This window comes from Perissodus microlepis, chromosome 3 (genome assembly GCF_051167445.1).
Source record: "Perissodus microlepis isolate ML-2025 ecotype Zambia chromosome 3, ASM5116744v1, whole genome shotgun sequence".
NCBI classification, from domain to species: Eukaryota; Metazoa; Chordata; class Actinopteri; order Cichliformes; family Cichlidae; genus Perissodus; species Perissodus microlepis.
Genome location: NC_140463.1, coordinates 9815161 through 9832893, shown reverse-complemented (window position 1 = coordinate 9832893; position 17733 = coordinate 9815161). Strand labels below are relative to the sequence as shown.

Here is a 17733-nt window from a genome sequence, read left to right as displayed (position 1 = left end):
TCCAGTTTATTTGCTGATGGGTTTACCGCGACTGACGACTCATTCAATTAAGGTAAATACAACCATGTCACTGTTATGAAAAAGGCACGCAACTTATCATCTCATAGTTCTAAAACATCTAAAATCACTCTGTTATTAATTTCTTTGCTAGATTAGCCGCTAGCATACGCAATGGGTTGGAGCCTTGTTGCTAGCTAGTTAGCGATGCTAGATGCAGATGTGTAGCGATGTAATGCTGTCCTTTGAGATTTTAACATTTAAGACTGTGAGTGTAAAGGATCTAAAACTGTTTAAATCTTCAGAGCTGTCTACGTCCTGGTAACATGGAAACTTTAAAAACAGCAGCAGGTTTCAGTGGTGTAGTCTAATTTGTTCTTTTCATTTAATAATAGAGTCCATATTATATCAATAGCTACATTCACCCTGGGGAGAAACTAGTGAGGGAGACCATGAGGACCAAGCTGGGTTTCCTGGGTCCAGAGGTTTGGAGAAACTTCTTCCCTTTCTTTCATCACAGCTGTCCTGTGCCAGATGTTCTGTTGACCCACTGAGAGAGGCTTTATTTAAGAAACACCAGGAAGACTGAAGCTCATCGCATGGATCAAGCAGGACTCATGATCTTCACCAGCAGCTCCCTCACAGGGAAATCTTCAGCACTCTGTTATGAAATCAGTTTTACCTCGGTTCTTTTTATTCCTCGAGTATCCAGAGATGGCACCGGACTCAGTAGTCATTGTCACAAAATCTTTATTCATCTTTACTCATCTTCATTTATCTTTACTCTTCTTCATTTAAGCATGCACTTCTAGAAGGGAAGACGAGGCCGGTGTCCCTCTCCAAATCTTCACCCCTTTGTTAGTTACAGCCAGCTTTATAGAGGCTGTCCCCATCATAAAACCCCCTACGGTGTGCTGCAAACTCTGTGTCTGTGTCTATGTGCACGAGCACATGAATGCCTACATGTGCGCGTTCCCACGTGTCTATGTGAGTGCTCGTGTGTGACTGTGTACACATACCTGTGTGTATGTGTGAGTGCACATGAGTGAGTGTGCGTGTGGATGTGTGTGCGTGACAGTTAAAACACTGTGGGTGTAGGTGACTCCCTAGAGGTCATAAAACCCATCTCCCTTCCAGATCACAGTTATCCAGTTACAAATGTTGAGACCCCCACCCAAACATCCTCTGGGGAATTTCCACTTAGTGGGGGAGAGGTCTCCTACAATCTACTCCTCAGTTCACAACACAATGAGCCCTTTATTATATTAAGGACAGTGTCAGTGTCTCTACAATAGTTCTACATTCTATGATAACACATTTCTAAACTCTAAATCAGCTAAACATTCTACAACTCCCAGGAGATGGATAAACCCAGCATTTCATGAACACTGTGATGATACCTTTGGTCTGTGTAATGCTATAAATACTTAGATACTCCCCAGAGGCTCCGGACTTTTACATACAGATATTATATTCAGTCCTGTAGAAAGTTATATATTTAAAAATATATGATCCTCTCTGGTTACTCTGGTACAAATACCTCTTAATCACTTTATGGTAAATAACAGACTATCTGCAAAAAACTGTGAAAGAATTCCAGATCACAAGTTTGTAGTTCGACATACAAATGACGACCTTTGACCTTCATCAGATTTTATTTAACTGTGTCAGAGAAAATCAGCTTGTGCTCTTCATGCAGCTGAGTACATCAAGTGTTTAAAACAGAAGCTGTGCAGGTCTGAGATCAGCAGCTTTGTGAAAAACCAAACTGAGATCCTGTTAATGCTGATATATAGTGACAAAGTGACATGGATGATGAATTCTTTGTCTTTAACTTTATCAATAAAACAGCTGCAGCTTTCACTACAGCACATGTGGTACTTTAACCTTTGTACTGTTTTCATCAGTTAATTTTGCTGTTAACATGTGAACATGATGGATGATCTGTCTGCTGTCACTGGGTGGTGCTGAGGTCTGAATCTGAGGGCAGCTCCTGTAATCACAAACAGAACAGAATTATCACAAACTGAAATTCAAATCTGAAATAAAGCTGATCCTTCTCTCACCAGAGTTGGGCAGTAATGCGTTACTGTAATCTGATTACTTTTTTCAAGGAACGAGCAAAATAAGGGATTACTATTGCAAAAAAAGGTAATTAGATTACTGTTACTTTCCCTTAAGCATCTACGTTACTGCGTTACTAAAACCATGATTATTTTGCGAGAACGTCTCATGAAAATGACGTAAGCGAGTGCAACATTCGTGACAACAGCTGTGTGCAGATCAACAATGGATAATATATCGAGTGCGGGAGAGAGTATGAGCGTGCAGCATTTAAAGCGTGGAAGTACTGACCTTACTTTGTGTTTGATTCCATAAAAAGTGACAAAAACATTAGCGTCCGTTGTGCGTGGGAAGAAAACTTCTTTTTACAGCGAAAAAAACCCTAAACTTCCGAGCAAGCACCGAGTGCGCTACCACTTAATGGGAAATTTACAGAGAAACTCGTGGATTCTTCCACTGACCGCTGCGGCACACCTGCACCAGGGCAAACCTCCGCCTACCCCACTCCTGCTTTACAGGTGAAACAGAGCAACAGGACCGCTGAGTCTTTGATTTTATTTATTTTCTGCTGTGTTTTACTTGCATCAATTTGAAAGACTCAGTGTAAACACACAAAAAAAATATTTTATGTGCTGGAATGTGCAGAAAATAGGTTTAAATGTTAAACAAATTTCTTCCAGTCAGAGAATGTTGCATATAATTAAATTTTTGCTTGATGCATAAAGTTAAAAGATTAAAACTAATAAAACAAGTATTAAAAAGAGACTTTTCCAATTGATTATATTTTGTATGATAGATTATGCAAAAAAAGTTGAATTGGGCTGAATGATCTACTTCTTTATTACTGTCCCAATTCGTGATTGAGGTGTGAGACAAACGACTGGTCCAAGGGCGTCAAAACAATGATTTTATTAAACACATGTGTGGGAAGATACACAGCTCAACACGGATCTCCCGTCAAAACATACTTTCAGAATAGTTTTATTATGTCAGGGTTCACGCCCCTTCTCGCGTCGGAAAGAATATCACATGCATAGATTATAATTAATGACAGTTAAACAAGTTTCCGTGTTCAACAGCATTTTGTCCTATATGGTTGTCTGGCTTCTCCGGATGATTCCTGTAGACTTATTCATGGCATGCTTATCTATAGCCCCTCCCGCATCACTAGTTGCTAAGTAGAGACAAAGCAAGACGTTTTTCACCTTTACCCTAGAAATTGTACTTAATGTCTGTGTGTATGTAAGCATGTTGTGCATTCATTCACAGCACTCCAAGTCATTTCTTCAATATATCAATTCAGACCATCACGCTGAACGAAGCTTCCAAACTTCACAGGACTGAGTGCTTAACTCTATCATGAGCACATATGCAATGTGTAATAACATGATTGAAACTATATGTTTAATTAATTGAATAAATGTTTTCATCAACTGCCACTGCTCAAAGCTTAATAAAAAGGATATAAAAGAATAAACATAATATAAAAATTATATAATTCCCACATTACCTATTCAGGTTGTAAATCATGTTTTTAAAAAGTAACTAAGTAATTAATTACTTTTGGAAATAAGTAATCAGTAAAGTAATGGGATTACTTTTGGGGGAAAGTAATCAGTAATTAGCAGAGGTGGGTCGAGTATCCAAAAATTGTACTCAAGTAAGAGTAGCATTACTTTAAAATATTATCAGTGTTGGGAAGGTTACTTTTAAAATATATTCCACTACAGATTACAGAATACATGCCCCAAAATGTATTTTGTAACGTATTCCGTTACGTTACTCAATGAGAGTAACGTATTCTGAATACTTTGGATTACTTAATATATTATCGTACTGTTTACAACTACATAAATGTGATTTATTACTATTACTGAAGGTCCATGGCTCCGAACCATAGTAAAGGGACCTCTGGCTAATATGTCGGATTCCGTGTTGGGCTCGTAGCCTAAAACTAGCTTTACTTTGTTGTCTGGGTCAACTTTCCTAGCGAGAGACAGAGAGAGGCGTTGAAAGGCTGCTCCAACCGAACTTATTGTTTCAGAGGAAAACAGGAACACAGTGTACAGTCGAGTCTTAATAACGTATTTGCAACTGGGCTCGTCAGGCACTCTTTTTGGCTGCAGTGGTTATTATTATATTTACATGCTTCCAGCTCCCGTTTCTGCTCGATGACAGCTCGTACTTTTCCTTTTACTCCCTCCTCACGCTCACAGAGACATAACGGCAGTCCATTCTCCCTGCAGCACTGATTACACTGCCCATGAGGCTATATTCTTTAGGGCTATGCCTGTAACGCTCTGCCTATTAGCTTAGCGCAACAACAACAACAACAAGGCACTCTCTCACCCAGGAAACACACTGTGGCAGAGAGAGCGCTACCGCCTGGAACAACAGAACGTAGCTGTCAAACAAAACCCAAACAGTCCTGACTCGTGACAATATGAAACAGGAAAATACCGCCGTGTAATCCATTTATTTCAACAAAGTAACTGTATTCTAAATACCACCTTTTTAAACGGTAACTGTAACGGAATACAGTTACTCATATTTTGTATTTTAAATACGTAATGGTGGTACATGTATTCCGTTACTCCCCAACACTGAATATTATTACTCAAGTAAAAGTGAAAAGTAGTCGTCAAAAAAGTTACTCGAGAAAGAGTAAAAAAGTACTTGGTGAAAAGACTACTCAAGTAGCAACTAACTGTTTGAAATGTCCGATTTATTTTATAAATAAATGCTATCAGACAAACAAAACTAAATAGCAGCCTCAGAGAAAACAGAACGAGGCATCTTCATCATATGTACATACAAGGCAGCTCAGTTTACCATAAGTTGTATGGGTGTGCATCTATTTTTGCATATTTAGCAAAAATGTGCTATTTCTTCACTCAGTGAGGTGATGGTTAAGCTTCAGCAGCAGTTTGCTCTCAAGGTTCTTTCTGTGAAGCTGTGACTGTTTAGCAGTGAACAGGAGTCCTACATGACTAAGAAGTCCTTCACAAGCTCCAGATGCAGGAAGAGCTGTATTGATTTTGATCAACAGCTTCTTGATGTGAGGAACGCCATTTAATAGATCCGCACCTCCAGTGAATGGACATGAAAGGTACCTCTCCAGCCCTGCTTCTGGCTTTCCTGACCCCATGGATCCAGCATCTTAGTCGGTTAGGCTGGTGTTTGCGCTGGCATCATCCAGCTCTGTGTCTAGGTGATGTCTGATGAAGTTGAGACCTGTGGAAAGATGTGTGGTTTTCAAAAGAATTAGGTCTGGTCATTATAGTGCTGTATACACTGCAAAGCTGCGGATGTTTGGCAAGAAGATGTGATCACACTGGAGATGTTTTTTACTAACTCTTGTAGAAAAACAAAATCTTGTCATTCATATCCTGCACAAACAGTTTGCAATGAATTCCAGATTAAGTTTAAAATAAGAACACGTGCAAGGCTAAACAGTGCTAGCCAATAAATCCTCCTGTTTCGCTGTTACTCTGGGAAAAGACGAGAAAGACGGTGATGGATTTATATTGTACGAACGTGATAATTCTGTGTATTGTAAAAACGTGATATTATATTGTTCAAACGTGAAAGGTATATTGTTAGAACAACATACTTTTCACTTTTCTATTTTTCTTTTGCCTGGGTGGCAGCTCTACGCTTCCGTACTACGCTTCCGTATCCAAGGCTTTTCAATGTGGCCTCACAAAATTATCACGACTACAACAACCATGAAAAGAGCTGGATGGACATTGCTGCTCAATCACAGCTGTCTGGTCAATGTTTTCCATTAGTAATTTAGCAAAGTTTTTGCTGCTGTCAGACCTGCAGGGTTTAGGCCTGTGGTGTTCTCCTCTGTCTTATACTGAACACAAACTACATTTTTTGGACTGGCACAAATAATTTGTGTGCCTTCTTATTTGATGCAGCACACCTGATTGTTCTGTAAATAGATTTAAATGGTTATATAAAATGGTTATGGCTGCATTTTTAGGTAAATAGTACCATATAACTTTGTTGTTTGCAAAACTTGTGCATAATTTTTAGAAATGTACAATTTCTATTTGCATTTCAAGTTATGGAAATGATTCGTTAAACATGTTTGTGGGTTTTACAGTAAAAAATATTACTTTTTTCTACTCGGATTTTGATTTTTTTTTCTGAATTTAGATCAACTGTGCTAATATAGTATACCAAAATTAAAAAAGAACTCAAATTTCAGATATTTGAGGTTGTGCTGAAAATAATGATACCAAACAAGGCAAGAAAAACATATTTTAAAGGTGAAATATAGAGGTAAAATCAAAAGTAGTCAAAAACGGCCAATTATACTCTGGACCCCAGAGGGTTAAAAAAATGGTGTTACTGTCTTTAAAGATTTGGCAAGAGACTGAAAACATGCTGCTGTTTGAAGATATTTAATAATCAGTTCTGCACAGGAGCTGAAGCAGAGTGCATCCTGTTGCATTTAAAGTACAATAGTGGTAATAAAAGTACAGTAACGGTAATTAGTGACTGAGCAACCCGGGGCGTTTCGCTTGATTTCTTTAGTCAGGGTAACTTCATTCACCTGCATGGATTAGCTCAGTGGTTCCCAAACTTTTTTTGCTGGGCCCCCCTTGTTTTACAAGAAAAATGTTCGCGCGCGTGCACACGCACAAACACGTCCTCCAACCACACACAGCCATATTTTGCTCCATTGCAGTTTATTTCACACCTCAAACATTTAGTAAACAATTAAGCAAATACAAGTAATCTGCAATAAATTACAGGTAGTAATAAAATAAACTACTAACTCTTTTACGCTATGTCCACACCTACACAGGTATTTTTGAAAACGCAGCTGTTTCGTCCACACGTAAACGGCATTTCAAATCACCGAAAACAGAGATTTTTTTTAAAACTCCTTTTTTGCATTTTTGTGTGGATGAGGAATACAGAGTTGGTCACGCAACGTCAAAAGTATGTGCCTTTTTTCACCTCACGCTGTGCGCCACGTTATTGTTTACGTGAGATGAATTGCAGAATGGCAGATAGAGACAAAATACTGTTAATCTGACCATCTTCAGGTTTTACACGCTTACATATATACAAACGCAGTTACTGTCCCTCCATTTAGAAAGGCAGAGGCATCACAGTGTGATTATTTTACGTGTAGTTTTTTTTTTAATGTGTAATAATATTCAACATTGCTATCAATACATTTTTCAAAAAATGCCTCTCTGTGCAAAATGGGTTTAAAAACATAAAAAACTGTGGGATACTGTTTGTGATTTGAACAGCCCAGCGCTGCTCCCGACGCAGGGAAAACCAATTATGTAGGGGAGTCATACCTTGGCACTTGTGCAGGTGAAACCAAAGGAAAGATATGCTTCACCATATTTTCTAGTCTTTGGCTTAGAATGAAGTTCATTTGGAAATATATTCAGCGATGCTTCATCTCCCGTGGGTTTCTGTTTCTGTGGGCGCCCCATGCTAGCAGTGTCCAAGCGTTTTGTTTCCCCCCCCTTTTCATTCCGCGCCCCCCCTGCAATGGCTCTGCGCCCCCCCTAGGGGGCGGGCCCCACACTTTGGGAAGGTCTGGATTAGCTAAAGGTGCTTTACAAAACAAGTTTCCCCGACAGCCAAGTGCTCATTTTAGCTTGCTAGGTCTCAGGACCTAGCTAAGGACGGTAGTTACAGATTAGCTTACAAACACATTTACCTTACCGCAAAAGTGCGGCGGGACCTCGGGTACTTCTGTCGGGTAGACCAGTTTACTAAATAACACCAAAATATCGGATTTGTGCTGTTCACACTGTCATACCATGATCGGATAAGGGTCGCATAGGGTCAAAAAAGTCAGATTTGATGCGCTTTTGTGTGCAGTGTGACCATAGCCTATGTTATCCCTCTAAGGCTACGTTCACACTGCATGCAAAAGCGCATCAAATCCGATTTTTTTGACCCTATGCAACCCATATCCGATCATAGTATGACAGTTTGAACAGCACAAATATTTTCAAATCCGATCTGGGTCACTTTCTGGGTCATGTCGCATTAAATCCGTCTTTTACGTCACTAACACAAGACAGACGCCAATTATTCAGCGCTGGAGAAGCGCCTGAGAAGACATTACGAACGCTTCCTGGCCAACCAGTGTAGATGTTAGTGAAACTGTTGGGAAGACAACGTGAAAATTTTATTTGTACTGTATAATCTGCAGATTCTGACAGAAATCTGCAATTATCCTTTGATTGCAGTTCCTCTCTAAAACAGCAATAAGGATCATTATTAGGTTATTTACATTATTACGTAAATAACAAAATAACTTAAAGCAAAAATTGGGAAACGTAAAGTCCGAAGTTTTTATATTATTTTTTATTTTTTTATTTTTTGTTGTCCCATTTGGATCTTTAGCCATCAGAATTATTGTCTTAAGGCCAAGAAAGATGGCAAGCAGATTTATTTTAACAAGTGGATCATCATGGCCTTGCCATATTGGTCCATTTGATTGACCTTTATTATAATTATGTATTTATTTTATTTTATTTCGGGTTGCTACAAACGGGACAGACATGACTGGGGGACAGGACAGGGAGAAAGAATGAAAGAAAGAGAGGGATAGAAAGAAAAACAGAGGGGAGAAGAGACCGTGAGAAAGGGGGTAAGAAAGAAAGAAAAACAAACAAAACACCTGGATCACCTGTATGGAGAGAAAAAAAAACAGAAGAGAAAACAAACAAAAAAGAGTAACATAATAAATACAGCACCATCACAATAAACTAGCTAGCAGTAGATAACAGTAGATACTAAATATTAAACGCTATTGTGCAGCACGCAAGATAGACAGCGCACAATGTGCTTTGAGGCAGCAGCCACGAAAGGTGTAGTCCGCGTCTGTGAACACCCGTGTGTACACCTGTGTGCACACCTGTGTGGATCAGCATGCTTGTATTCTCTCCAAGGTTTCTCCATGTAACGATCTGCTAGGGAGTGTGGGGAGCCATAGTCCCGTCCCCCAGGGCATGAAGCAGGTATGGAGGAGATCCAGGCCCCAGACATCCAGAGGCCCCAGAGTACGAGGACCCGAGGAGGACCACCAAAGGGGGGGAACTGTGCCACCCTCCTGGGAAGAGCTGAGTAGAGCCCCAAACGAGAGGTCACCCAGCAGCTACGGAGCAGAGGCCAGAGGGGGTTGCAGTGGCGTGCCCGCGGGCTCTGCCGGCAGCCAGCTGTGCCAGAGAGGACCGAGCTTCAGGCCCAGAGGCCTGAGGGCAGCCCACCCCCCGGAAGGGGCCCAGCCGGGCCACAGGCGCCAGGCCCCGCCAATCGGCCACCAGGAGTGAGCCGGTACATACATGAGCGCCCAGCCCCAGTCGACAAGAACCACCAACACACCAACGTCTGAGGGCATCAGCCACCGGCAGGGGGTGTGGTGAGGGGAGATAGGCCTCTGTACTTTGGAGGGCCTGCGATGTACCCAGAGAGGTTGAGTCTAAGACCCAACCTGACATATAGACACAGACGAACAGGTGCACGCGGACACAAACGTGCATTCCCACCCCCATATACACAACCAAATACTCAGCACTCACCCAACGTGTAGACAGACACAAATAGACACTGCACAGACAGTCACACTCCCCAAACATACTCTATATCCCAGGTCCAGGTACCCCCGCCCCCAGAGGGGCAAGCTGCACCTAGACCCAGGAGATGTAACCCTTCTCTCTGGGGTGGAGGCAAGCGGATCACCTCCTTATCTGCTGTAGCAGGGAGGCCCCGCATCCCAGACCCCAATCTGACGGCCAGCACCTCCTCCCAGCCCCCCAGCCCTGACGGCTAACAAAACCGGGGTGAGTGAAGACCCCAAACCTCCCTCCGCCCGCTCATATGTAGTGTTGCTGTGTGCTGTTCTAAAGTGCATTTAAAACACAGGAGAGCATGGTTCCTGCTTCCTATCAGAGAGCAGCACGGCTCCTCCCAAAAACCCTCAGTGTCTATATGCATTTAAAATTGAGGGTAGGGCACCAGCACCAGAGGTGGGTTGGAATACACCTACCATCCTCTGGATGCTGTAAAACGTGCCCACCCCCAAGGCCCTATATGTATGTGTTATGTGAGAGTGTGAGTAATGTGGATGTCTAGGTTGCAGAATAAAACTGAGGCACAGGCGGCCAGAAGGGGACAGAGGGGGAATGCCTCCCCTGCACCCTGGTGACATACCTGCACCCCAAGCCCTGTGTGTGTGGGTGATTGTGGTAGAGCAGGAATAGGGAGGCAGCTGAGGATGGGGAGGGAAGAAAGGGAGGGGCAAGCGGCCCCTCCCCGCTGACCCCAGTAGGCACCCCCACACTCTGGAACCCACCAGGGCAAGGGGGCCCAGGCCCATCCGGACCGGGGCCCGCAGCAGCAGCACTGCCCAGCCCCACAGAGTCTGGGGGAGCCCACCTGACTCCACCCCAGAGAAAACTGCACCCACCCCATCATCCAATCATCTCCCAAACTACACAAGACAATAGAAACCCAGGTTGAGTTCATTCTCTACCTCTCCTATATCTCTCCCCCACCTGCAGAGTGAGCTCCTGTAGAGAGGAGACCACCTGCAAAGATATAACAGCCTCCCCACCAGTTAGAGAGCCCCCTAGTTGGGCCGATGCACCAGAGGTCCCCTGCACTGGGGCTAAGCCCCCCTGCACCCACCCGCCCACAGCTCTGGCGACACAACAGCCAGGACCCAAGCCCCCAAGGCCCAGCCAGCACCCCAGACCGGGGGCGGAGCACCCCCAGACCCCCAAGCGTCCACGCCCATCCCGGACCCACCCAGGGGCAGCCAGGCTACCAGGCCAGTAACCAACGTCCGCCAGCACAGACCCTCCCCCATCTCCGCTGTACGCAGCCACAAGGAAAACACCATCTAAGAGCCAACAGAGCCCCTAACCAGTTCGTGGCCACATCCCCCGGGTTAGGCCCTCCAGGGAAAACGTCCCTAGAGACTCCCCAGACGCCCTAAGGCCGTCCCTACCCCCATATCAACCACAATAGCGAAGGCAGGACCAAACCATGACCCCCCACCCCCACTAGGTGATGAAGCCGATCAAAGGAGCCCAAAGGGATTGATCAAATGTGATGGCAGAGGCTGAATCAAGACTAATGTGATCTATTAGAGGGTTTTTATATTGGTTAGAATTAAGATTATTTTTATTTTTCCAGTTAATGAGGACCATTTTCTTGGCAATGCATAGGGCCGTAAAAACAACGTGGGCTGTGTTTATTTCTGCAGTGACCTCATCCAAGTTGCCCAGCAAGCATACTAAAGGGGAGGCTGGAATGGTCCACATTTCCAGTACACGCTATTTTCTGCAAGTACCGTCTCTTTGCATCTGGACGCAATCTGTCTCTGTACTGTCCTTTTTATTTTAAACTGCTTTTAAATATGTTTCTAGCACAGTTCTTCCAACACAAGCTGTGTCCCAAAACGTCGGCTGCATCCTCCGGAGGCCGCATTTGAAGGCCGATTACATCACAGTCAGGCGACGAAGGCTGTCCCAATTCGCCGACTCCTTCAAATGCGGCCGACAAATGCGTCCTTCATTTCCCCAAATTTGAAGGATGGGTCGGGTGTGTCCTTCGTGGCCCACCATATCCCAGAATTCATAGCGCGGCCTAGCCAAATTTCAGCTGCCAACAATAGCGGCCGCTGCTAAGTTTTAAAATTAGTCTTATTAATCTTTCTAGGTCACAAAATAAACTTTTAACATATTTTCAGGTGAGAAAGTAGTTGTGTAAATTACAAATATCTGCTTGGTTTATCAAGACATCGCATATTTCGGAGACGTCTGTTACCCACCCGCTCGATAGCAAGCCGGGGGGGTTCAGTGGTCACTTGAGCCGGCGAGAGCAGCAGACTCGCGGCTTCATCGTTTTCAGACCCCCGCTCTTTCACTACTCAGGTCAAACGTGATATATAAGTCACTCGGATAACTTAAAAAAGTAATTATTAGCCCTTTTTTGGCGTTTTATTTGTTCCGGAGTAAATCGGTTTGGCTGAGATCAAAGTAATTAGATTATTAGATTAAATAAAACTTTATTAATCCATCGGGTGGGTTCCTCTGGGATTTTCACACAGCTGAATAAATGTCAAACAGAAAACTGATTAAACAGAAGTGTGAGACGGTCGAGAATTTACCCCAGTGTCCTGTTATATTTTAGATAGCAAGGAGCAGGCGGCCGAGTTTTTTTTTTTTTTTTGGAATACGCTTTATTGACAAAGCACAAAATATAGATATACAGATACAAAAACGCAAACACAATGTCAGGGGGTTTTGTATAAAAAAACAAGATAGACACAGTCTAATAGAGAATCACAAGATATTAATCAGGGAACATAAGTTTATGGTTTTGACAGCTTTTAGATTTTGAGAATGTTGTATGGTTTTAACATGTTGTTTGGTTTCATTTAAAAAACACTGAAAGGACGGTTTTGCGTTAGAAAATTTCGACTTATGTATATGAAATTTAGCCAGTAATATCAACAAATTAATCAAATAAAATTCGTTTGCCCTGTGCATGGGGTACTTACAGAAACCAAACACTATATTCTCGTAACTCAGAAAAGATAAAGGAAAAAACAAAAACACAAAATTCTTGCCAAAAAAGATTTGTGCATAAGCATGACCAAAATAAATGAAAAATATCTTCCTTCACACAATTACAAAATGAGTAGTTAACATCAATGTCCTTTTTATAACGTACAAGAAAAGATCTGATTGGGTAAAAACGATGATTAACTTTAAAAGATATTTCCTTTACTTTGTTATTTAATAGAAATTTTGACGGCAAGGTCCAAATCTTCTCCCATTCCAGGTCCTGGTATAAGTTATTCCAGTAGGCGACAGCTGTTGGGACACAAGTTCTGTCTTTTTGAAACAGAGTTCGTATTTCACAATCGTTTTTCCTCTTTATAGAGGGGAAACACACCTGACCGACATAAGTAGTAAAGGGGTCAAATCACTAACAACAGTATTTCTAAACAACATTAAGACCCCAGCAGGGATAGCATCAAACACTATGGCATATTCCTTTGGTGGAACAGGAAGACCATATGTATTCAAAAATTCTGAGTAAGTTAGTAAACCTCCAACAGGATTTATAAATTGTGCAACACGATGAATCCCATTATCAAACCAATTACTTAAAAACACAGACTTATGTTTGTATAAAATGTCTCTATTGTTCCAAATATAGTATCTATGTGGAGAAAAGTTGTGTTCATAAATCAATGACCAGGAAAGAAGCATTTGTTTATGAAAGTTGGATTGTTTTAAAGGGATTTTATCAATATTGTAATTACAAAGCAAAAGAATGTTAAGACCACCAATTTATGAGAAAATATAATTGGGAATAAAGTTCCAAATTGAGGTTGGGTTCCTGAAAATTTTTTAAATCCAGTTTATTTTAAACACATTGTTTAATGAGACGTCAAGAAAGTTTACTCCACCATGTTGGTATGAGTTGGATAAGACTGATCTTTTAATATAATGAATTCTATTCTTCCATATGAAGTCTGTCAATATCTGCCAGGGTTTCTTTATTTACATCAAGAGACAAAGCAGCATAAGTTAGACGAGATAAACCCTCTGCTTTCGTGAGCAAAACTCTCCCTTTAATGGATAAATCCCACTGCAGCCAAGCATTTAGTTTATGTCGTGTTTTGTCCAAAATTGGAGTGAAATTAAGGGAGCACCTGGTGGATTGATTTTTATTAATGACGATACCAAGGTAAGTGACAGACTCTTTTTACTTGGATGCCAGCAATAGATAGACTGGTACAATTTCTAAGGGCAAGTAGTTGACATTTGCCAATGTTTAGGTGGAGTCCTGAAGCTAAAGTAAAGGCATTAATTGTGTTAATATCCATCTGCACCTGTGAAGCATTTTTTTTTTAAAAGAGACTGGTATCATCAGCAAGTTGACTAATGAATATTTCTTTATCCGCAATTGTTATACCCTTCAGAGGACTGCGTTTAATATAACACGAGTCCAAAACCAAAAGTAAAGAAGCACACCAGAGCACAGGAAAACAGAGTCCAAAACAGAAGAGGTCAGGGGGCCGGCCAGCACAGGAGTCGAAACAGTTCAGGGGGCCGACCGTTCGGAAGGCGACAACGACCACTCAGGCGATGGCGGTCCGGGGGCCGGCCGTGCGGAAGGCAACGGCGGCCACTCAGGCGAAGAGGGTCTGGGGGCCACCCACGACGGCGATGGCGCCTGGCCAGTGGCCTAGAAAGTGGCCGGTTAGCTGCAGACCCAAACGAGGCAGGACCAGGCGACGCTGAAGACACGGAGGCAGGACCAGGCGACGCTGAAGACACGGAGGCTGGACCAGGCGACGCTGAAGACACGGAGGCTGGACCAGGCGACGCAGAAGCAGAAGCCGCAGCTGGCGAGGATGATGAGGCCGGGCCAGGCGAGGACGACGACACGGGGGCTGCTGCAGCCGAGGCCGAAGACTCTGAAGCTGGACCAGACGAGGCCGCAGACTCTGAAGCTGGACCAGACGAGGCTGCAGGCGGCGGCGTGGAAGCCACAGACGGAGGCGCTGCAGGCGGCGGCGTGGAAGCCAGAGGCGCTGCAGACTGGACGGATCCCTTGGACCCTCCAGCGATGACAGGAGACGAAGGCCGGACGGGCCCCTTGGACCCTCCAGCGGAGACAGGAGACGAAGGCCGGAGCGGTCCTTCGCACCCTCCAGCGGAGACAGGAGACGAGGGCCGGAGCGGTCCCTCGGACCCTCCAGCGGAGACAGGAGACAAAGGCCGGAGCGGTCCCTCGGCCCTGCTCAGACAGCACTGACACGGAGTTGTTCTCTGAGGGCTGCTTAATCTTCAGGGGTCCAGAAATAGCTGGGAACTGAAACCTAGCTTCTGGGGAGGCCCTGGAGTGCAGAACAGTGCCTGAAGCAGCTAAAGCGCAAGAAACTCCCTGACTGGAACTTAGACTTTCTACCTGCATAGAGTGAGTGTGTGAGACCGGTGACACTGGAGCTACGGGTGACTCTGGAGGCGCAGGGGCCCGAGCTACGGGTGACTCTGGAGGCGCAGGGGCCCGAGCTACGGGTGACTCTGGAGGCGCTGGAGCGTGAACTGAAAGTGACACTGGAGGCGCTGGAGCGTGAACTGAAAGTGACACTGGAGGCGCTGGAGCGTGAACTGAAAGTGACACTGGAGGCGCTGGAGCGTGAACTGAAAGTGACACTGGAGGCGCTGGAGCGTGAACTGAAAGTGACACTGGAGGCGCTGGGGACTGGACTGAAAGTGGCTGCTGGGCGGCTAACTGAGCCACCGGTAGCTGCACAGGCGATAAGCAGCTCGCATTGACATCCGCCACACAAAACACAGCCCCTGAATAAACAGTCACAAAGTCTGGAAAAGACACAGAGTCCTCACTCACCACAGCCGGTGAATTAGAAGTCCGAACGTCCGGCTGTGGGGTGGCACGCCGGCGGTGCGATCGGCGTTTCCTCCCCGCAGACAGCTCCGACGGGCTGGGCAAAATCACGTCCGGCGAGTCGGGCAGCGAGGTAGTAGTGGCGGAGAGAAGGTGTGGTGTGAGGTGGAGAAAGGCCTGCATGGTCGGGGAAAGCGATTCCAATAGCCATGGCAGGCCGGAAAAGAGCTGCTGCAGCCGATTTTCCGCTGCGCGGCGAAGCTCTTCCGGGGGGTGTTCCAGCCATAGGCTGAGAAGATTCTCCACAGTGAAAATGATGTCGTCCTTTAGCTCCTCAGAAGGGTTGCAAGCTGCTGGGTCCATAGGGGCTGGTTCGTACTGTCACGGGGTGCCGAGGCAGGCCGTGTGGATTAATAACGGACCCAAGATGCAGACTGCTTAAGTAGAGGGTGAGCTTTATTAACAACAGGTGAAGTACAACAAAGAAGGGTGGCGAGAAACAGAACGGTAAAAACTCTAAACTGGGAAAACTAAAACTAAACACAAAGCCAGAACACGAACGAGGGTACCTTGCAGGGAGAATGACCAGGAAGCCGGAGGAATAAACACAGACTGACGGCGGGGAAATAACGCGGACGAACCAGCCACTAACAGAGGCAGACACGAGGTTAAAATACACAGAAGGATAACGAGGGGATGAGACAAAAGGAGGGCACAGCTGGGAGTAATCCGACCTGACGAGACAGGGGAAAAGTAAACTGAACATACTGAGAACAGACACGGACCTTCAAAGTAAAACAGGAAACACATACACGTAATGACATAACACACCAACTTAACACAGACTGGGGGACACAGAACATAGGAACATGAACCATGAAACAGAAGAGTACAAACACCCAAGGTAACCAAAACCACAGAATAATAATAAACTAAATATATACACGGAGTCACAGACTCCGGACCATGACAAATATTGTGTGTAGTTTTTGTTTTATACAGTTGTCAGTCAGGCATCTAACTATGAAAAAATTGCACTCCAAAAGACCCCAGGCTCCTGAAAAAACAACCTGGGCTTAAGCCCAGTAAGCCCCCCCGCCCCCTCCTGCTCCGCCACTGTGCTGCAGATGTTAGTACCTCTGACCCTAAATGTTCCTTCTTCTTTAACATTCAAACGTTGTAATGAAGGGATATTTTTAGCAGGCTGTTCTCGTTTATATGACTTCCATAAAACAACAGGGTTAAAACACATTGTGACGAAGTAAGATGTTTGTTTTGTAGTCCATCTTCTGGACAATATAGTTTCAGCAGGCGGACATCCGGTGTCACATTGTTACAGAGAGACGAGTGTAAGGCTGTTCCAATTCTCAGCACAGATCCTCTCTTTCCCTGAGTCCTTAGCAATTCTCCTTCCCAAGATGACGTTTTCTTCGAGGCCAAGGAAAAGAGTTTAGGAAAAGGAGGCTGTATCCCAATTCAGGGTCTGCAGCCTTAAAGTACGCAGCCTCAACGATCCTCAAGGGCCGCGTACTCAAAGACCGCTAAGGCCGGAAGTGCGAGGCTTGTGAAATGGGACGGTCTAGCCTCCGTTGCGCTGCCCAGGTTGCCTAGCAACCATGATACTAACAGCTGGAAACGTGTCATACAGCTTTGTTTGACAGAAATGAAGGAGAAAATCTTTTGTTCATTTGTTTGTTTCTACATGAGCTTTGATCATTCTCTGTAAGATTAAGCTCAGCTATTGAACGGCGTATATTTTAAAGTAAAGGCTTTAAAATCAAGTTAGTACAAACGTCACTAATGTCACATAACTTTGCCGACACGTGGCCAACAGTAATGTTTTAATGTTCTTCGTTATTAAACATTTGCACATAAATAAGTGACATAATATTCAGTACTTACTTAAAGTTTACTCTTCGGCTGCCCCTCATCCGCCGTTTTTTTGCAGCAAAATTATCCACACCCACCGCCGCGCTATGCATTCTGGGATATGTTGGGCCACTAAGTCTACGCTGCCACAGCCTTAAAATTCAGGGAAATGAAGGACGCATTTCAGGGCCGCATTTCGAGCAGCCTTTGAATTGGGACAGCCTTCGGCGCGCCGCTGTGACGTAATCGGCCTTGAAATGCGTACTTTAAGGCTGCAGACCCTGAATTGGGATACAGCCGGAGATATGCCCTAATTTTGAAATAACACCTCACGTGGTTACGTTGTTCAGCTTAGTCACGTGACCGCACAGCAAC

The 17733-nt window shown here is 44.3% G+C and overlaps 1 long non-coding RNA gene across 2 annotated transcripts; it reads right to left on the bottom strand.

The window, feature by feature from the left end:
- On the bottom strand, positions 1–17679 carry LOC146389807 (uncharacterized). 2 transcript variants are annotated; one of them, XR_014798549.1, is made up of 3 exons: positions 17392–17679; positions 5149–5295; positions 1–1990 (listed from the first exon to the last, which is right to left on the bottom strand). It is a non-coding gene; the product is annotated as an uncharacterized LOC146389807 (long non-coding RNA). The 2 variants fall into 2 exon arrangements; XR_014798550.1 differs by having other exon boundaries at positions 5175–5295; positions 17392–17675.
- Positions 17680–17733: the final 54 nt, after the last annotated feature.